Below are 23,303 nucleotides of genomic sequence, written 5' to 3'. Positions count from 1 at the left end.
AGAATACTATGTTATAGTGATTATCAAGTTATTACCTATGTGTTGTTTATGATCTTGCATGCTCTCCGTTATTAGTAGAGGCTCTGGCCAAGTTTTTGCTCTTAACTCCAAGAGGGAGTATTTATGCTCGATAGTGGGTTCATGCCTCCATTAAATCTGGGACAGTGGCAGAAAGTTCTAATTAAGGTTGTGGATGCGCTGTTGCCACTAGGGATAAAACATTGATGCTATGTCTAAGGATGTAGTTATTGATTACATTACGCACCATACTTAATGCAATTGTCTGTTGTTTTGCAACTTAATACCGGAAGGGGTTCGGATGATAACCTGAAGGTGGACTTTTTAGGCATAGATGCATGCTGGATAGCGGTCTATGTACTTTGTCGTAATGCCCAATTAAATCTCACTATATTTATCATATCATGTATGTGCATTGTTATGCCCTCTCTATTTGTCAATTGCCCGACTGTAATTTGTTCACCCAACATGCTTTTATCTTATGGGAGAGACACCTCTAGTGAACTGTGGACCCCGGTCCTATTCTTTTACATCGCATACAATCTACTGCAATTGTTCTTTACTGTTTTCTGCAAACAATCATCTTCCACACAATACGGTTAATCCTTTGTTACAACCAAGCCGGTGAGATTGACAACCTCACCGTTTCGTTGGGGCAAAGTACTTTGGTTGTGTTGTGCAGTGTTCCACGTTGGCGCCGGAATCCCCGGTGTTGCGCCGCACTACATCTCGCCGCCATCAACCTTCAACGTGCTTCTTGACTCCTACCGGTTCGATAAACCTTGGTTTCTTACCGAGGGAAACTTGCCGCCGTACGCATCACACCTTCCACTTGGGGTTCCCAACGAGCGTGTGCTTTACGCGTCATCAAGCTAAATTTCCGGCGCCGTTGCCGGGGAGATCAAGACACGCTCGCAAGGGGAGTCTCCACTTCCCAATCTCTTTACTTTGTTTTTGTCTTGCTTTATTTTATTTACTACTTTGTTTGCTGCATTATATCAAAACACAAAAAAATTATTTGCTAGCTTTACTTTATTTACTGTCTTGCTTTCTATATCAAAAACACAAAAAAATTAGTTACTTGCATTTATTTTATCTAGTTTGCTTTATTTATTACTGCTAAAATGAATACCCCTGAAAATACTAAGTTGTGTGACTTCACAACCACAAATAATAATGATTTCTTATGCACACCTATTGCTCCACCTCGCTACTACAGCAGAATTCTTTGAAATTAAACCTGCTTTATTGAATCTTGTTATGCGAGAGCAATTTTCTGGTATTAGTTCTGATGATGCTGCTGCCCATCTTAATAATTTTGTTGAACTATGTGAAATGCAAAAGTATAAGGATGTAGATGGCGATATTATAAAATTAAAATTGTTTCCTTTCTCCTTAAGAGGAAGAGCTAAAGATTGGTTGCTATCTTTGCCTAAGAATAGTATTGATTCATGGACTAAATGTAAGGATGCTTTTATTGGTAGATATTATCCTCCCGCTAAAATTATATCTTTGAGAAGTAGCATAATGAATTTCAAGCAATTAGATAATGAACATGTTGCTCGAGCATGGGAGAGAATGAAATCTTTGGTAAAGAATTGCCCAACCCATGGACTGACTACTTGGATGATCATCCAAACCTTCTATGCAGGACTAAATTTTTCTTCGCGGAATTTATTGGATTCAGCTGCTGGAGGTACCTTTATGTCCATCACTTTGGGGGCGGCTACAAAGCTTCTTGATGATATGATGATAAATTACTCGAATGGCACACGGAAAGAGCTCCACAAGGTAAGAAGGTAAATTCTGTTGAAGAAACCTCCTCCTTGAGTGATAAGATTGATGTGATTATGTCTATGCTTGTGAATGGTAGATCTAATGTTGATCCAAATAATGTTCCTTTAGCTTCATTGGTTTCTCAAGAAGAAAATATTGATGTGAATTTCATTAAAAACAATAATTTCAACAACAATGCTTATAGGAACAATTCTGGTAATAACTATAGGCCATATCCTTTTGCTAATGGTAATGGTTATGGGAATTCTTACAACAATAATAGGAGTGTACCCCCTGGTTTTGAAGCTATGCTTAAAGAATTTATTAGTACACAAACTGCTTTTAACAAATCTGTTGAGGAAAAGCTTGATAAAATTGATATTCTTGCTTCTAGAGTTGATAGACTTGCCTCTGATGTTGATCTTTTAAAATTGAAAGTTATGCCTAATAAGGATATTGATAATAAGATTACCACTACAGCAAATGCCATCCAAGTTAGAATTAATGAGAATATAAGATTAATGGCTAAATTGCGTGCTAGGTGGGATAGAGAAGAAAATGAAAAACTAGCTAAAGAGAATAATGTAGCTAAAGTTTGGACTATTACCACCACAAGTAATGTTGATTCCTCACATGTTGCTGCACCTCCTACTATCAATGGTAAAATAATTGGTGTTGGCAATGTTTCTGCTCCTAGTGCAAAGCGTACAAAACTCGCCTCGAAATTGCTAAAACCGCTCGAAATTGCTTGTGATAAAACTGCTGAAATTTTTCCAACCTTGGGGACAATGATCCCATTGCTGTAGCTCATAATGATTTAGATTTTGATGATTGTCACATCTCTGAAGTTATAAAGTTCTTACAAAAACTTGCTAAGAGTCCTAATGCTAGTGCTATAAATTTGGCCTTTACAAAACATATTACAAATGCTCTCATAAAAGCTAGAGAAGAGAAACTAAAACTTGAAACCTCTATTCCTAGGAAATTAGAAGATGGTTGGGAGCCCATCATTAAAATGAGGGTCAATGATTTTGATTGTAATGCTTTATGTGATCTTGGTGCAAGTATTTCGTTATGCCTAAGAAAGTCTATGATATGCTTGACTTGCCACCACCGAAAAATTGTTATTTGGATGTTAATCTCGCTGATAATGCTAAAAAGAAACCTTTGGGGAGAGTTGATAATGTTCATATTATGGTTAACAATAACCTTGTCCCCGTTGATTTTGTTGTCTTGGATATTGAATGCAATGCATCTTGCCCCGTTATATTGGGAAGACCTTTTCTTCGAACCGTTGGTGCTACTATTGATATGAAGGAAGGTAATATTAAATATCAATTTCCTCTCAAGAAAGGTATGGAACACTTCCCTAGAAAAATAATGAAGTTACCTTATGACTCTATTATTAGAGCAAATTATGATGTTGATGCTTCATCTCTTGATAATACTTGAAATACACTTTCTGCGCCTAGCTGAAAGGCGTTAAAGAAAAGCGCTTATGGGAGACAACCCATGTTTTTACTACAGTACTTTGTTTTATATTTGAGTCTTTGAAGTTGTTTACTACTGTAGCAACCTCTCCTTATATTAGTTTTATGTTTTGTTGTGCCAAGTAAAGTCTTTGATAGTAAGGTTCATACTAGATTTGGATTACTGCGCAGAAACAGATTTCTTTGCTGTCACGAATCTGGGCCTAATTCTCTGTAGATAACTCAGAAAATTATGCAAATTTACGTGAGTGATCCTCAGATATGTACGAAACTTTCATTCAATTTGAGCATTTTCATTTGAGCAAGTCTGGTTCCATTTTAAAATTCGTCTTTACGAACTGTTCTGTTTTGACAGATTCTGCCTTTTATTTCGCATTGCCTCTTTTGCTATGTTGGATGAATTTCTTTGATCCATTAATGTTCAGTAGCTTTATGCAATGTCCAGAAGTGTTAAGAATGATTATGTCACCTCTGAACATGTTAATTTTTATTGTGCACTAACCCTCTAATGAGTTGTTTCGAGTTTGGTGTGGAGGAAGTTTTCAAGGATCAAGAGAGGAGTATGATGCAATATGATCAAGGAGAGTGAAAGCTTCTAAGCTTGGGGATGCCCCCGTGGTTCACCCCTCGCATATATTAAGAAGACTCAAGCGTCTAAGCTTGGGGATGCCCAAGGCATCCCCTTCTTCATCGACAACATTATCAGGTTCCTCCCCCGAAACTATATTTTTATTCAGTCACATCTTATGTACTTTGCTTGGAGCGTCTCGTTTGTTTTTGTTTTTGTTTTTGTTTGAATAAAATGGATCCTAGCATTCACCGTGTGGGAGAGAGACACGCTCCGCTGTTGCATATGGACAAATATGTCCTTAGGCTTTACTCATAGTATTCATGGCGAAGGTTGAATCTTCTTCGCTAAATTGTTATATGGTTGGAATTGGGAAATGCTACATATGTAGTAATTCTAAAATGTCTTGGATAATTTGATACTTGGCAATTGTTGTGCTCATGTTTAAGCTCTTGCATCATATAGTTTGCACCTACTAATGAAGAAATACATAGAGCTTGCTAAAATTTGGTTTGCATATTTGGTCTCTCTAAGGTCTAGATAGTTTCTAGTATTGAGTTTTGAACAACAAGGAAGACGGCGTAGAGTCTTATAATGTTTACAATATGTCTTTTATGTGAGTTTTGCTGCACCGGTTCATCCTTGTGTTTGTTTCAAATAACCTTGCTAGCCTAAACCTTGTATCGAGAGGGAATACTTCTCATGCATCCAAAATCCTTGAGCCAACCACTATGCCATTTGTGTCCACCAAACCTACCTACTACATGGTATTTCTCCGCCATTGCAAAGTAAATTGCTTGAGTGATACCTTTAAATTTCCATCATTCGCCTTTACAATATATAGCTCATGGGACAAAATAGCCTAAAAACTACTGTGGTATTGAATATGTACTTATGCACTTTATCTCTTATTAAGTTGCTTGTTGTGCGATAACCATGTTCCTGGGGACGCCATCAACTCTTTGTTGAATATCATGTGAGTTGCTATGCATGTCCGTCTTGTCCGAAGTAAGAGAGATCTACCACTTTAATGGTTAGAGCATGCATATTGTTAGAGAAGAACATTGGGCCGCTAACTAAAGCCATGAATCATGGTGGAAGTTTCAGTTTTGGACATATATCCTCAATCTCATATGAGAACACTAATTGTTGCCACATGCTTATGCATTAAAGAGGAGTCCATTATCCGTTGTCCATGTTGTCCCGGTATGGATGTCTAAGTTGAGAATAATCAAAAGCGAGAAATCCAAAATGCGAGCTTTCTCCTTAGACCTTTGTACAGGCGGCATGGAGGTACCCCATTGTGACACTTGGTTAAAACATGTGTATTGCGATGATCCGGTAGTCCAAGCTAATTAGGACAAGGTGCGGGCACTATTAGTATACTATGCATGAGGCTTGCAGCTTGTAAGATATAATTTATTTACATAACTCATATGCTTTATTACTACCGTTGACAAAATTGTTTCATGTTTTCAAAATAAAAGCTCTAGCACAAATATAGCAATCGATGCTTTCCTCTTTGAAGGACCTTTCTTTTACTTTTATGTTGAGTCAGTTCACCTATCTCTCTCCACCTCAAGAAGCAAACACTTGTGTGAACTGTGCATTGATTCCTACATACTTGCATATTGCACTTGTTATATTACTTTACATTGACACTATCCATGAGATATACATGTTATAAGTTGAAAGCAACCGCTGAAACTTAATCTTCCTTTGTGTTGCTTCAATACCTTTACTTTGATTTATTGCTTTATGAGTTAACTCTTATGCAAGACTTATTGATGCTTGTCTTGAAGTACTATTCATGAAAAGTCTTTGATGTATGATTCATTTGTTTCCTCATGTCATTACCATTGTTTTGATCGCTGCATTCATTACATATGCTTACAATAGTATGATCAAGGTTATGATGGCATGTCACTCCAGAAATTATCTTTGTTATCGTTTACCCGCTCGGGATCGAGCAGAACTAAGCTTGGGGATGCCGATACGTCTCCGACGTATCGATAATTTCTTATGTTCCATGCTACATTATTGATGATATATCTACATGTTTTATACACATTATATGTCGTATTTATGCATTTTCCGACACTAACCTATTAACGAGATGCCGAAGAGCCGCTTGTTGTTTTCTCGTCGTTTTTGGTTTCGTAAAACCTAGTAATGAAATATTCTCGGAATTTGACGAAATCAACGCCCAGGGGCCTATTTTTACACGAAGCTTCCAGAAGACCGGAGGGGAGACGAAGTGGGGCCACGGGGCGCCGCCACACTAGGGCGGCGCGGCCTAGAGGGGGACCGCGCGGCCCTAGCGTGTGGGGCCCCCGTGACTCTCCCGACTCCGCCCTTCCGCCTACTTAAAGCCTTCGTCGTGAAACCCTCTGTACCGAGAGCCACGATACGGAAAACCTTACTGAGACGCCGCCGCCGCCAATCCCATCTCGGGGGATTCTGGAGATCACCTCCGGCACCCTACCGGAGAGGGGAATCATCTCCCGGAGGACTCTTCACCGCCATGGTCGCCTCCGGAGTGATGAGTGAGTAGTTCACCCCTGGACTATGGGTCCATAGCAGTAGCTAGATGGTTGTCTTCTCCTCATTGTGCTTCATTGTTGGATCTTGTGAGCTGCCTAACATGATCAAGATCATCTATCCGTAATACTATATGTTGTGTTTGTCGGGATCCGATGGATAGAGAATACTATGTTATGGTGATTATCAAGTTATTACCTATGTGTTGTTTATGATCTTGCATGCTCTCCGTTATTAGTAGAGGCTCGGCCAAGTTTTTGCTCTTAACTCCAAGAGGGAGTATTTATGCTCGATAGTGGGTTCATGCCTCCATTAAATCCGGGACAAGTGATGAAAAGTTCTAAGGTTGTGGATGTGCTGTTGCCACTAGGGATAAAATATTGATGCTATGTCTAAGGATGTAGTTATTGATTACATTACGCGCCATACTTAATGCAATTGTCTCGTTGTTTTGCAACTTAATACCGGAAGGGGTTCGGATGATAACCCGAAGGTGGACTTTTTAGGCATAGATGCATGCTGGATAGCGGTCTATGTACTTTGTCGTAATGCCCAATTAAATCTCACTATATTTATCATATCATGTATGTGCATTGTTATGCCCTCTCTATTTGTCAATTGCCCGACTGTAATTTGTTCACCCAACATGCTTTTATCTTATGGGAGAGACACCTCTAGTGAACTATGGACCCCGGTCCTATTCTTTTACATCGCATACAATCTACTGCAATTGTTCTTTACTCGTTTTCTCGCAAACAATCATCTTCCACACAATACGGTTAATCCTTTGTTACGAAGCAAGCCGGTGAGATTGACAACCTCACCTGTTTCGTTGGGGCAAAGTACTTTGGTTGTGTTGTGCAGGTTCCACGTTGGCGCCGGAATCCTCGGTGTTGCGCCGCACTACATCCCGCCAGCATCAACCTTCAACGTGCTTCTTGACTCCTACTGGTTCGATAAACCTTGGTTTCTTACTGAGGGAAACTTGCTGCTGTACGCATCACACCTTCCACTTGGGGTTCCCAACGAGCGTGTGCTTTACGCGTCATCAGAACTACTCACGGAGCATGATGGAGGCGATGGCGTCGATGGAGATGGCTTCCGGGGGCACTTCCCCGTCCCGGCAGGGTGCCGGAACAGAGACTTCTGTCCCCCGAATTGGAGTTTCGCGATGGTGGCGGCGCCCGGAGTCTTTCCGGAGTTTCGTCAATTGGTACCGCGTTTTAGGTCGAAAGGGCTTAAATAGGCGAAGAGGCGGCGCAGAGGGGCGACAAGGTGGCCCCACACCAGGCCGGCGCGGCCGGGGTGTAGGCCGCGCGGCCCACCCGTGTGGTGGCCCCCGGCTCTCCTCCGACTCTCCTTCGGTGTTCGGATGCTTCCGGGAAAAATAGGATGTTTGGCGTTGATTTCGTCCAATTCCGAGAATATTGCCCGAACAGCCTTTTCGGAACCAAAAACAGCAGAAAACAGGAACCGGCACTGTGGCATCTTGTTAATAGGTTAGTTCCGGAAAATGCATAAAAACATTATAAAGTGCAAGCAAAACATGTAAGTATTGTCATAAAACAAGCATGGAACATCAGAAATTATGGATACGTTGGAGACGTATCACATACCAGCAGGCGAGCGAACATATTCCAAAATAGGTGTACTTTGGTTTTATTTTGTGCAAAATTTCCTCTAACTCACATGAGCCCGAGCTCTCACCAACTAAAAGTTGATCAATGTAGCCAGATGCCCAAGGACATCTCTCTAGCACGCAAGCATGTGAACAGAAGATGTCTCATATCTTCAGCGCCTACTTGGCATATGGGCACTGAGGATGTTCACGCATGTGCCTATTAGCAAGGGTCGATTTTCTCGATGCTACACCATGTAAGGCTTTCCACATGAAAGTTACATTGCTTGGAAACTCTAGCTTGCAAACTTCCTCCAAGACTGGGTTCCAACTAGTATTACCTTGACCATCAATCCTCCTCATTCGGTTATCACACGAAATGGTATCGTAGGTTTATACAATACCTAAACCAACTAAACTACAAGTCTTATTCTAGTGCAACACATTGTTTATCACACTCTCTCAATCTCAACTGTTCCAAGAAGGTTGAGATTGCGCTTGAAAGCATGAAATAATGGTAGTGGTAGAGGTTTAGTCAAGATACCAGCCAACTGGTCCTTAGAAGAGATGAACCTGATTTTGATCAACTCTCTCGATCAAAATGAAACTACACTGCAATGTGTTTGTAAGAGCGTGAAACATGGATTATGATAGATCTGCAATATGGTCATACAAATGTATAGGTGGACAAATATGTGAAACTCTAAGTTCTTCTTAAAATGGGTTCAATAAAAGGCTTATTTTGGAACTCATATGGTTTTGGTGATATTGCAAAACACTTGTTTGTCAAAGAACAATTAAGGGAGGAGAAATTAGATTTTATCGCCTTACTGGAGACGAAGAGATCTAATTTTTCTATACCTTTTCTTAAAAATTTGGCAAATGGGCTAGACTTCTCTTGGTTTTGTCTTCCACCTCATGGGAGGTCTGGAGGTATTCTAGTTGGTATTAATAATGCATCACTACAAGTTGGTACAGTTCAAACTGGAGATTTTTGTGTCAAACTACGTGTTAGATGTAAACATGATGGATTTGAGTGGGTATTAGTGCCAGTTTATGGCGCTGCTCAAGATGCTCATAAAGCAGAATTTCTAGCTGAACTTGCCAGGATGGGTGATTCTGGATCCACACCTTCCCTTATTGGAGGGGATTTTAACATTCTAAGGAGAAAAGAGGATAAGAATATTGATAATTTCAAGCCACATTGGCCTTTTGTGTTTAATGCCATCATTGAGAGCCTAAACTTGCGAGAGATTGCTCTCTCAGGTAGGCAATTCACTTGGGCTGATCGAAGGGAAAGGCCAACGTATGAGAAGCTTGACAGAATCCTTTCGACAGTTGAGTGGGAGCAAAAATTCCCTCTAGTCACAGTTAGAGTTTTAACAAGGACTGGTTCAGACCATGCTCCTTTGTTAATTGATTCGGGTACTCATGCTCATATTGGCAATAAAGCTCACTTTTCTTTTGAAACATCATGGTTCAAACATGAGAATTTTTATGAGATAGTGAGAGCTGAATGGGAGGTTGAGACCCGTGGAAATTATCCTATTGCCATTTGGCAGAATAAAATTAGACATTTGAGGCGTTTTCTTAAAGGTTGGGCAAAATGTTTAAGCGGACAATATAAGAAAGAAAAAGAATAGCTGCTTTTTTTAATAAATGAGTTGGACTTAAAAGCTGAGTCAATTCCTCTAAATGATGATGAGAGAGCAAAGTTAAGAAAGGCAAATGATGATTTAACAAAATTTCGTAGAGATGAGGAATCTAAATGGGCACAAAGAGCCAAGGTTAAGCATATTCAAGAAGGGGGAAACAATACTAAATATTTTCACCTAATTGCAAATGGAAAACATCGAAGAAAGAAAAAATTCCAACTAGAACAAGAGGAAGGAACCATAGTGGGTGATGAAAATTTACAAGTCTATATCTCTGAATACTATAAGATGTTGTTTGGAGAGCCATCTACTTCTACCCTCACACTTAGTGAGGAGTATACACAGGATATACTGCAATTAACCCAAGAGGAGAATAATATCCTTGATGCTGAATTCACAGAGAAGGAAGTCAAGGATGCTATTTTTCAGATGGAGTTAAATAAATCTCCAGGACCTGATGGTTTTCCAGCTGAGTTCTACCAAACCTTCTGGGAAGTTATCAAGGGTGATTTAATGCCAATGTTCTCTCAACTTCATTCAGGGGAACTACAGTTGTTCAAACTGAACGTTGGTGTTATTACCCTGTTGCCTGAAAAGGAGAATGCGGTTCAAATTCAGCAATATAGACCAATTTGTCTTCTTAATGTTAGTTTTAAAATATTCACGAAAGTCGCTACTATTAGAGCTAATACAGTTGCCGAAACAGTTATTAGTCCTACACAGTCGGCTTTTATGCCAGGAGTAGTTGCCGAAGGAGTAGTTGTCTTACATGAAACCATTCATGAACTTCATCGGAAGAAACTAGATGGGGTGATATTTAAAATTGACTTTGAGAAGTCTTATGATAAGGTAAAATGGCCTTTTCTTCAACAAGTTATGCGCATGAAAGGTTTTCATCCTAAATGGTGTCAACTCATCGAACAATTTGTTAGGGGGGGGTGTAGGGATCAAGGTCAATGATGATATTGGTCACTATTTCCAAACTAGAAAGGGTCTTCGACAGGGTGACCCGATGTCACCTATGTTATTTAACATTATTGAAGATATGATGGCCATCCTAATAGCAAGAGCGAAACAGGATGGACAGATAGGAAGTCTTATCCCTCATTTAGTTGATGGAGGAATTTCTATTCTGCAATATGCGGATGACACGATACTTTTCATGGAACATGACTTCCAAAAGGCTGTGAATATGAAACTAATATTGTGTTTCTTTGAAGAATTGTGAAGGCTAAAAATTAATTTTCATCAGAGTGAGATTTTCTGTTTTGGTAAGGCCAAAGAGGAAGATGAGCAGTACAATTAGCTATTTGGTTGTGAATCTGGTTCTTTGCCCTTCAGATATTTGGGTATCCCAATCCATTTTTTTTTAACAAGGGAAGGACCTCGAAAGGTCCAGACTGCATTAAAAGGAGGGATTAGATGTTACATCAAGGACCTTAGAAGAAAGTAAAATAATAGCCGGGTCCTCAGAAATTACAAGAAGGACCCTACGAAAAGATTTGGAAAAGCAATCGGGTCCCTCTCCACCGAAGAATAAGATGCACTCGGCGTCCTGGCCGTCAGCGCCGCCGCCGGGGATGAGACCACTTGGCGATGGCTTGACAATGAGCGCCATGACGGAGTAGCTGAAGGGCCTCCAGAATAGCACGCCGGCCAGGAGGTTGATGAAGCTGTTGCACGAACAGCACCACAGTGTGGAGTGGTTCCTTTGACCATGGATAACCACAGCGTCTATTCGCTGCAGTTGAAGAACTCCGCCAGATGAAGCAGCCATATATCCCCGCCATGCCGGATGTTGCAGAGCTACTTCCGTCCGCTCCCCTCCTCCATCTCCTCGGTGGTTGAAGAAGAGTGAAAGAACCGTAGTCTCCACCATACCTGCACAGCCACTAGCCTCTAGAACTGAATCAAGAGGCTCGACCACGAGCTTATTCAAGGGATGCGCCATGGAGGATCTTCCCAGCAGCCGCCGGCACCACGCCGCCACCACCATCGAGATCTCCACTGCTAGCCACCAAACGCCGCTCGCCCGCGCCGACAGAAGCACGCATCCGGCCGGCATAACGCCAGTCAACGGCAGGAGGCCGAACACCCTACTAGAGGAAAACCTACTTCTACTGGATCTAGTATGTACAGAACAAACTCCGGCACCTCGCCTTAGCCTTTCCCGTCTGGCATCGCCGGCAGGATTGGCTTCGGGTCGGCCCGGTTTGGCAGGAGCGACTCTCAAAGCAACTGGAAAGGGGAGGAGCTTTCGGGAGAAGAGTTGAATCAGCCGTCTTCCCGACCGGCTGTTTCGAGAGCCCCCAATCCATTATAGAAAGCTAAAAAACTTCAAATGGAATCCAGTGGAAAGTAGGTTCGAGAGAAAACTAGGATGTTGGGCTGGAAAATTATTATCATACGAGGACCGCCTTGTATTGATTAACTCGGTTCTTACTAGTTTACCGATGTTCATGCTATCTTTGTTTGATTTACCTAAAGGGGTGAGGAAGAGATTAGATTTTTTCCGATCATGCTTCTTTTGGCAGTGTGAGGAAAATAAAAAAGAAATATAGGTTAACTAAGTGGAACCTGATTTGTAGGCCTAAGGACCAAGGTGGTCTTGGGATTGAAGTTCTGGAGATTAAAAATTCTTGCCTACTTAACAAATGGTTATTTAAACTTGTTTCTGAAGAAGGGCTATGGCAACAATTATTAAAAACAAGTACCTTTCGCAGAAAACTTTGGCGGAAGTTGAAAGTAAGCCTGTTGATTCACCCTTCTAGAAAAGACTAATGAAAGTTAAAGGGGTTTTTTCAGTAGAGGAAAGTTTGAGGTAGGCTCCGGAGAAGGAGTACGTTTTTGGAAAGATAGATGGTTAGGTGATCACATCCTTGCATCTCAGCACCCTCAACTATATAACATAGTTAATCGTAAACACGATACGGTGACAAATGTTATGAGCTCAACTCCGTTAAACATAGGTTTTCGGAGAAGGCTAATTGGTGACAAGAGGGATCAATGGGTACACCTATGCCAAAGACTGATGGAGATAAATTTAAATGACGATCAATACAAGTTCGTTTGGGACCTAACATCTTCAGGCAGATTCACTGTTAAATCTATGTATGCTAACTTGTTAAATGGAAATACTAGATATCTTCGTAAGTATCTTTGGAAGATAAAAATCCCACTAAAAATTAAAATCTTTATGTGGTTCCTTAGTAAGAAAGTCCTTTTGACCCGTGATAATCTAGCAAAGAGGAATTGGAATGGAAACACGAAATGTTCTTTTTGTGACGATGAGGAATCAGTTGAACATTTGTTTATTTCCTATCCTTTTGCTAGGCTTATTTGGCGGGTGGTTTTTGCTGCATATAATATTCCACCTCCATCCAATATCACAAATTTGTTTGGGAATTGGCTTAATGGAACTGACAAAACTGATAAAGCTAAGATTCACATTGGTGTTTTAGCTTTATGTTGGTCAATTTGGAATTGCAAAAATGATATTGTTTTTAATAGAAAGGATTCTACTAATTTCTTGCATGTTATTCACACTATGGTGCACTCGATCCAGCTATGGTGCTTCTTGCTCCCGGAGGACTAGCGAGAGTGCATGGTTTCTGGATGCAACCACCTTCGAATGGTTGCCCAGGATATTTCTACCAGGCTACTTGGGGGCCTATTAAGAGATTACAGGATGCATAGAGTGCTTAGCAGTTTTCTTTTGTTTTGATGGTTGATTTTTTATCGACCCTCGGTGATCGTTGAATTGTAAACTTTGAATTCTTGTTTGATTAATAAAAGGTTGTGTGCATTAACCGATGCAGAGGCTAGGGCTCACCCATTTTGAAAAAAAATCAAGCAGAGCATGTAACCCAAATAAACTCATCGGTAGCATTAGAAAGTGCTTTCTACTTAAACTCGGTACTGGAATGAGATATTGTGGCATGTTTTCTAGCACGCCAAGCAACCAGGTTACCTTTATAGAAGATAGAATATCCACCCGTTGATCGCCGACCATCATAATTACCAGACCAATCCACACCAGAGAACACAGACAAAATATTACAGGACGTTGTAGGACGTCTCAATGATAAACGAGCGTAATAGAGTATTCTTACATAGCGTAGTACACATTTAATAGCAGTCCAATGAGAACATGAAGAAAAATAAAGATATTGACACGCTTTATTTATCACAAAGGACAAATCCAGGTGTGTCATTGTAAGATATTGAAGACCTCCAGCAATACCACGATAGCGAGTGGTGTCCTCGGCATACATAGGTGTACAATCAAGGGAGGAAATATTATGCGGTGACCCAACACACCAATGTGTGTAGTAGTCCGCAAGTTGTTAGCATAACACTCATGAAACATTGTTCCATAAATATTACATCCAACAAAGTAGTACAACATAAACATTGCAGGTCCTAGTTACGACTAAGAATTGCAACTCCATATTATACAAAAGATATTTAGAACCTCCTGGTTACAATGAGCCAAGTGTAAGAAAATAGAAATACATAAAGAATAGCTCGTAGACTAAACTAGAACTAATCCTCCTGGCCATGGGTCTCGCTCCTCTCATCATAAGTTAGCATCCCTTTTATATGAATTTTGACCATAATATAAAAAACTCCACATTGATAAAAAAAACCTAGTTGGAGCATGAACAACATCAATCTTCTGAACAAAAAATAAAACACTTTTAGTGCCAAACAACACTAGAGTTAAATATTATATCAACTAAGCTCGAGCAAAGCTAAAACTTGGGAACTAGGTCTATCTTTGTCATCATATCAGCAGGATTATCATGATTACTTATCTTGCTTACTTACCTTCAGTTTATCTTGAGAAACTATCTGTTGAACATAATGATAGTTGAGATCAATGTGCTTGTTCTCTCATGGAACATTTCATTCTTAGTAAGGTATATGACACTTTGACTGTCACAAAAAGAGCAATGCAAGAATTATCTCCACAAAACTCAACATACAAATCTTTTAACTAAACATACTCTTTGTAAGCTTTCGCAGTAGCCATAAACCAAATAAGCTATTTGTAAGCTTCAACAGTATCCATATATTATACTTCAGTTGTACATTGGAAAACGATAGGTTGTAACGCTTCCTTTCACAACACATTCACACCAATCATGAACACATAACCTATGAGGGACCTTCTCTTATGCAAGTCCGCAGCGGCAAGTCCCACACCGGTCTTGCCAAATTTCGAGCAAGATTTGGATGTACCTTGAATGTACTTGAAAATCCGCTAAACAACTTTCCAGTATTTTTTACTATGGTTATCCATGTATATACTAACTAAACTCATAGCATATGATAAATCACGACGAGAACAAACAATGGCATACATAAAAAAACCAACTAGACTAGAATATGGAACTCGTAACATGTACTCATAATCTTCATCAGAAGTAGGACATTGCAAAGCTGACAATTTGAAGTGATGAGTAATAGGTGTACTAATAGAATTTTGATCATGCATATTAAAATGTTGAAGAACTTTCTTAGTGTAACTTTGCTGGATAAAAGCAATAAAATAGATTTTCTGTCTCTTGTAATTTCCATACCTAGTATTTTCTCAGCAGTAGCATGATCGTTCACATCAAACTCACTACTAAACTATGCCTTTAAAATAGTGTTTTCTTTCTTTCCCTTGGCATCAGTTAACATATCATCAACATATAACAACAAGTACATAGGTGATTCATCAACAAACGTAGTGTAAACACACTATCATATTATGATCTCTTAAAACCATTTGCAAGCATAAATAAAAAAGTGAAATTCTTTTTTTTTTTTGAAAAAGTGAAATTCCACCCGCCTAAGTAAAGAACTGCTACAAATAAATAGGAAACTCAAAAGAATAAGAAAGAACCAAGAAAAAATCATCATAACAAATTGACCAGGGCGCTTCCCATCGAGAAAGTAGGAAACAATAGGCATATAGTCTTTAGCTCTTAGCTATACTAATAAATAAGAGCTCTCCCTCGTTAAAACGTGTTCCTCCACTGACTAGTTTTTCACTCCTTTTATGACACTGCATCCAAACATAAAGGGATCTGTTTAATTTGCAAGCAAGATCCTCCTAACCAGAAAAAATAATATCTCGGGTAGATCCATGTATATCTTCTCCTACAATTCTTCATGCAGAAAAACACTCTATACATATAGCTGCTCAGACTCAAGATCATACATACCACAATGCCGAAAATGCACGAATAGAACTATGCTTCACAACTGGTGAGAGTACATGATTATAATCCATATCTGCAATCTGGCTGAAACCTTTTTTCTACTAACTTTGACTTAAACCTTGGAGGTTTATTAGGAGACAAACATTCCTTCTCTTGAAGCCTCAATTCTTTGTTACTACTCAGTATCCTCACAACAATAATCGCCAGCCTCACTTCGTTGTGGTGATCAGACGATGAATGGATGTATGGAATTGAATGAATTTGTTATAAAAGCGACAAGCAAATAACGAAGAACGAAACACGAACACACGCAGGGGACACAAGATTTAACGTGGAAAACCCCTTAGAAGTTAGCCTCCCTTTAGTATATGAATTTGGATCACAATACAACAAACTCCACCTTGAGACAAATTCCATCTTGTAGCATGAACTTCAACAATCTCCTGAACAGACAAAGGAAAAACACTTGCTGGCGCCAACAACCACTTGGGCTAAACAGTTATACCAACCAAGCTCGAGCAAAGCTCAAACTTGGAAACAAGAACTGGCTTTGTCATCATATCAGCAGGATTATCATGAGTACTTATCTTGCATACCTTCGGTTTACCTTTAGCAACAATGTCGCGAATATAATGGTACTTGATATCAATGTGCTTTGTCCTCTCATGGAACATTTGATCTTTAGTAAGGTATATTGCACTTTGACTCGTCGGAAAACAAGTTAATGCAAGAATCATCTCCACAAAGCTCAGCATACAAACCTTTCAACCAAACGGACTCTTTGCCGAGCTTCATTAATTGCTATATATTCTGCTTCGGTCGTAGATTGGGCAACAACAGATTGTAACGTTGCCTTCCAACTCACAAGCACATCCACCAACGAGTGAACACATAACCTGTGAGGGATCTTCTCTTATCCAAATCGGCAGCAAAATCTGAATCCACATAGCCAACGAGTCCCTCACCGGTCTTGCCAAACTTCAAACAAGCTTTCGATGTGCCACAAAGGTACCTGAAAATCCACTGAACAGCTCTCCAATGTTCTTTTCCAGGATCAGCAAGATATCGACTGACCAAACTCATAGCATAGGATAAATCAGGACGAGAACAAACCATGGCATACATCAAGGAACCAACAGCACTAGAATATGGAACTCGAGACATGTACTCAATATCTTCATCAGTACTAGGACATTGCAATGCTGACAATTTGAAGTGAGAAGCAATTGGTGTACTAACGAGACTTTGCATCATGCATATTAAAACGATGAAGAACTTTCGAATGTAATTTTGCTCGACTAAGAAATAACACACTAGATTTTCTCGTCTCTTGTAATTTCCATACCTAGTATTTTCTTAGCAAGCACCAAGATCCTTCATCTCAAACTCACTACTTAATTGTGCTTTCAAAATAGTGATCTCTTTCTTGCTCTTGGCAGACAATCAACATATCATCAACATATAACAGCAAGTATATTGGTGATCCATTAACAAACTTGATATAAACACAACTATCATACTTAGATCTCTTAAACTCATGTGCAAGCATAAATGAATCAAACCTTTTGTACCACTTGTCTTGGAGACTGTTTCGGACCATAAAGGGACCTCTTCAACTTGCAAACAAGATCCTCCTTACCGAGGCACAACAAAACCTTCAGAGTTGGTCCATGTATATCTCCTCCTCAAGCTCACCATGCGTAAAGCAGTCTTTACATCTAGCTGCTCAAGCTCAAGATCACGCATAGCCACAATACCAAAGAATGCACGAATGGAACTATGCTTCACAACCGGAGAGAATACATCATTATAATCAATACCTGGAATTTGGCTGAAACCTTTCGCTACTAACCTTGCCTTAAACCTCGGAGGCTCACTAGGAGACAAACCTTCCTTTCTTTTAAATATCCACTTACAGCGGACAGCCTTCTTTTGTTTAGGCAAGGGCACAACATCCCATGTGCCATTCTTGTCAAGCGATTGCATCTCCTCTTGCATAGCAGAAATCCACTTCACGTGGTCAACGGATGCAACGGCCTCGGTATATGTAGCAGGTTCAGTACCATGCTCCACCTGTTCAGCACAACTCAAAGCATGAGCAACAAGATTACATTCTTCAATTAAACGAGGACGTGGACCTTTGTTACGCCTCGGTCTATCGACAGACAATGGAACTATTTGTTTGCTGCAAAACAGGTGGTGAGTGCTGAACAACGGTGTTATCATTTTCAGCAACATCATTTTCTTTCTCCTCCACGTGCTCCACCCGCACGCTAATCCTCTCGTTGTTCATCATCGAATTATCGGAAAAATCAACAAGCATCAGTAACATCTATAGATGAACTCTTATAAAACATCACAGCCTCATTAAAGACAACATTCCTGCTATGCAAAACTTTCTTAGTTTCAGGATTCCATAACTTGTATGCCTTAACTCCTGAACCATAACCAAGAAACACACACTTAACAGCCACTGGGCTCTAGCTTTCCATTATCAACATGAGCATAAGCGAGTGCAACCGAAAACTCTCAACTCGTGAATAATCAGCGGGTGAACCGGACCATACCTCAATAGGAGTTTTCTTATCAAGCGGAATACAAGGTGACTCGTTTATCAAGTAACGAGCGGTGGAGGCTGCTTCAGCCCGAAAACGTCTATGCATACCGGCATTAGACAACATGCAGCGAGCCTTGGAGATGATGGTTCTGTTCATCCTCTCCGCCACACCATTCTGCCGAGGAGTATATGGGATGGTGTGGTGCCCGACAATGCCTTCATCGCTGCAATAATCATTGAAAACGAGTAGAACAAAACTCCATGCCATTGTCGATACGAAGCAATTTAACTTTCTTTTCTGTTTGCTTCTCTACCATAACTTTCCACTTTCTAAAAGCATCAAACACATCAGATTTATGTTTCGGAAAGAAAGGCCACACTTTTCCGGAGTAATCATCTATGATAGTAAGCATGTAATTTGCACCACCAAGAGAAGTCTTGCGGGAAGGTCCCCACACATCAGCATGCACATAATCTAAAATCCCTTTGGTGGTATGAACGGAAGCATTAAATTTAACTCTTTTATGCTTACCAAAAATGCGAGTGCTCACGTAACTCAAACTTACTCAAATTGCAGCCATCTAGCAGGTCTCTCCTGTGCAATTACGCCATGCCATGTTCACTCATATGTCCAAGACGCATATGCCACGGATTAGTTTTACCAGGTTCATCGGGAATAACAGCAGCGAGCAATACCAGATAAAGTGCTACCTCTAAGAACATATAACTTTGCAGAATTCATATCACCAATCATGTGAACAAGAGAACCTTTTGTTACCTTCAGAACTCCGCGAGAACCGGAGTGTTTGTACCCGTCAACATCAAGGGTACTGAGAGAGATCAGATTTCCGGCCATGCCGGTATGTGTCTAACATCCGTCGAGTGCGTGTCATGCCATCATGCATCTTGATCTGAACGGAGCCAATGCCCACGATCTCACATGGGTTGTTATCTCCCATACGCACAACATCTCCACTCCGCACAAACTCATAAGAACTCGAACCGAGTCTTTGTTACGGCAAATATGAAACGAACATGCAGTAATCAAGGATCCACTCATCATTACCGTAAACACAACCAGCAAACACAACTAGGCAATCGCCATCCGAATTATCACTGGAAACAACGACAGCCTTACCATCACCCTCGGATTTGTTTTTCGGTTGGTAGGTACCGTTTCTTTTCTCTTTGTTCTCGCAACTTCCAGCAATCATCAATATTATGGCTAGTTTTCTTACAATACTTGCGGAACTTACCATCTCGTCCCTTGGACTTTGAGCGACCTCTCGTCGGTCTTGCTCTTATCTCTGTTGTAGTTGTTGTTTCTGTTCTCGGTCCCGCCTCGGACCTGCAGGTGCCTCTCGCCTTAGATGACGAACCCTCTCGTCCGCACCATAGATTTCATCTTTTCCCTCTCGCTGGAGGGCCTCATAAACTTCGGCAAGGGTTAGTTCATCACGATCGTATAACAAGGTGTCTCGAAAATTCGCAAAAGAATTAGGCAACGAGACTAACGAGTATAAGAGCTAGATCCTCATCATCATATTTTACCTCCATGGATAGCAAATCGAAACGATCTCTTTAAAGATCGATAGGTGATTCATCATTGACGCACCTTCTTGCAGCTTGTGCGAGAATAACTTCATCTTCACGTGCATCTTCATCGGTTAGATCTTTGGACATGCGGATCGATTCCAGTTTCAACCACAGCGCCGCTAGGATTTCTCAGCCAGCACTTCCTCGCAAGATATTGTTGGATAGATGAAGCTGAATTAATGAAAAAGCCTTACGGTCTTTCCTCTTTTCATCGTCGGTCCAGGTCTTGGCATCTTTCTTGCCAAATCCATCAAGAGCTTCATCCGGATCAGAAGATTGGGTAAGTATCGCCCTCATCTTCACTTGCCACAGAGAAAATCTCGTGGTGTAATCCAGCTACGGTAGATCGAACTTCAAGGAAGACATGTCGCAAAACCCTAGATTGAAACACGGGCTCTGATACCACTTGTTATAAAAGCGACAAGCAAATAACGAAGAACGAAACACGAACACACGCAGGGGACAAAAGATTTAACGTGGAAAACCCCTTCCAACACAGAAGGGGGAAAAACCACGGGCGCCAGCCAGCAAAACTTCACTATATCGGGAGGTGTTTACAAACGCCGTGGGTTATCTTATAATCTGATGAACCCTAGCCGGCGGCTTACAAGATGTATATATAGGCGGTGCCAACGCTTCGGCCCAAGCCTCCGGCGACGGGCCTCGCTCCGCTCGTCAGAAGTTAGCCTCCCTTTAGTATATGAATTTGGATCACAATACAACAGAATTACCATCACATTTTCAATCCAGTGCTTCCGAGAGCAACTCTTTACCACATAGAGCAACACAAATACAAAGTTTTTTTATAGGTTCTCTAACAAAATTATCTAACAGTTTGTATATGATTTGCTAAAATAAAAATTGGCATTTCCTCAATAGCATTAGCAACACCACCGCCACCACCAACAACAGTGGCGGAGTCATTTGACTACATAGTATTTTGGCAATACAAGCTTAAAGTGTGTAAAGAATAGTAATAATAAAATTGTACAAAAAACATGTATTTGACTACACAATTTTAACATGACTACGCAGGGTTGATGTCCTGGCTCCACCGCTGGCCAACAACAATCACAACAACAAAACTAGAACATCGCATAGAGAGTAAAGCGGATAATGAGGAACTGAGATATGCCGAGTCTGTGACTAGGAAACTTAACCATTTTGTGCTTGAGAATAAGTTCATTTCACTATTCTTCTCAGAATTATTTCTTGCGGACTTGTTTCACTACGAGGCTGAAACAAGCAGTAGTCATTATTGCCCCCTTTGCTTTTTTTTCAAAATGGGGAAATATCATCTCAGCTTCTACATCCAAGGGATGCATACAGCTTTTTTTATTAGATTATTCACAACACCTTACAAGAGCAATACAAAAGATCAACCTCGAAGCCACCTCGCTAAACCTACAGTGGAATGAAGGGGGTGACAATACACCAACTCACATCATTCAAAAAAACCAAATATCTTCTCAAGCCGCCCAATAGCAGGCGAGAAGCACATCCAGTAAAGCAGACTCTCAGCACACGCCAACACACACGCCACAGAAGTTGCTACCGCCGTCCTCCTCGACCCCATCTTCAAAAGAGATCAGCGCATTAACCTTGCAAGACCTGCCGTCGATGCCACCATGACGCCAAACGGCTCCACCATCCTGCACGCATACATCATCCCGCATCCGTCGTCGATACCCTGCAGCACCATGCCACTGAGACTCGGCGCCATCAATGTGGTAGATGAATACCACTCCATCAACATAACATCTAGCAGCTGCTCCAAAAACGAGGCCCCAAGAGCTAGAACGATGCAGGTAGTGCCGCCATCGTCCGATCCGGGAGACCCAAATCTAGGGTTTCCCCCCGAGCAGCACGAGTGGGTAGATGCAGGTTGCGATGGCGATGCCTTCAAGAAGATAACGACGCGTAACATCGCCATCGCGCGCCATGACCAGGGTCGGAGCACGATTTTCACCGGCAGCCGCACATCTCCAACTCGCCGAGTGTAGTGACGAGGCAAGCAAAGACGATGCCTTCGACAAGGTAACGACGCCAAGCGACGCCGCCATCGTCCGCCAAGACCGAGAGCGAAGCGTGGTTTTCACCGGCTGCCCCGTCACCCTAAGCTCGTCGTCGACTGGATCTTCACCGCCGGAGATCTGTGTGGGATCCCAAGATCTCCCACCCCAGATCCCACCGAGGTTGTCCACCTCCGGAGAGGAGGTCGCCGCCGCCATGCCCGGGGCCGCCGCCCCGGCTCCCATGTGATGCGGAGGAGCAGCCCATCGCGCGGAGGAGAAGACGCAGCAGACATGGCCGCCTCCAGGCCCCAAGAGCCAAGATCCGGCCACGCCACCACCGCCGCCGCCTCGCCTTCCGGCCACCGACACCGCGCACCACCACCACAAAAGAGATCAGGAGCGCCGCCCCCACCCCCATGGTCACGACCAGCTGAAACCCCCGCCACCGCCATGCCGCGAGGGGAGGGATGGGCTGGAGGGGGGCCGGAGGGCCGGTGAGGAGGGGCTCCCCGGAGTGGCGCGGCGCCGCCACCTAGGGGAGGGTTAGGTCCTGAGGACCATGAACTGAGAAAGTTTAGTTCACTTCAATCCCAATTTGCATTTGCCTCTATCCAATTGGCAATAATGGTAATCCTATTGTTGGCATCTAGCACCACTTATGCAGTTTCGTGTTGCTTTTGCACTCTCCCACTTTGCTCCCTCACCGAGACAATCTCCTACAGTATGATGCCAAATATGTCATGCATGCCAGCTTGCAATTACTTAGTGTTCAGGATAATCCTTCCCTAATCTCTACAGTAATGATACAGTAATCGCACGGCATTTCGGATGGGCTTTTTTAACCTGCACTGCACATTCTTTGTGCATCATCACGCCAGACTAATTAAATCAATTAAATCTATTGTAGAGTGCATAGACTGTAATCCACTCCATTATTGACTCGGTAGATGATGGCACTGTAAAATACAGGCATTGTTAGTTGGGAACTTGGGATGCCCTTGTATGCACCCTCTCTACCCTGAGTCGCGAATACATGAAAATCTCACGCTGTGTAAATTCTAATACCGTGTTGATTTGTTGCCCTCCCTTCCAACGGCAGCTACTAGTAGTGGTAGTGTCCTTGACTTAACGTACCAAGTGAATTTGAAAAAAAACAGAAATAATTCATGCTTTGCTGAGTTTGCATATGCATCATTGTGAGCTAGATGACATGTGTGACGCAGTTAGAGAGTGGATTAACAAGCATGTTTTCCAGCT

This window comes from Lolium rigidum, chromosome 7 (genome assembly GCF_022539505.1).
Source record: "Lolium rigidum isolate FL_2022 chromosome 7, APGP_CSIRO_Lrig_0.1, whole genome shotgun sequence".
Taxonomy (NCBI): domain Eukaryota; kingdom Viridiplantae; phylum Streptophyta; class Magnoliopsida; order Poales; family Poaceae; genus Lolium; species Lolium rigidum.
This window is presented reverse-complemented; position numbering follows the sequence as displayed.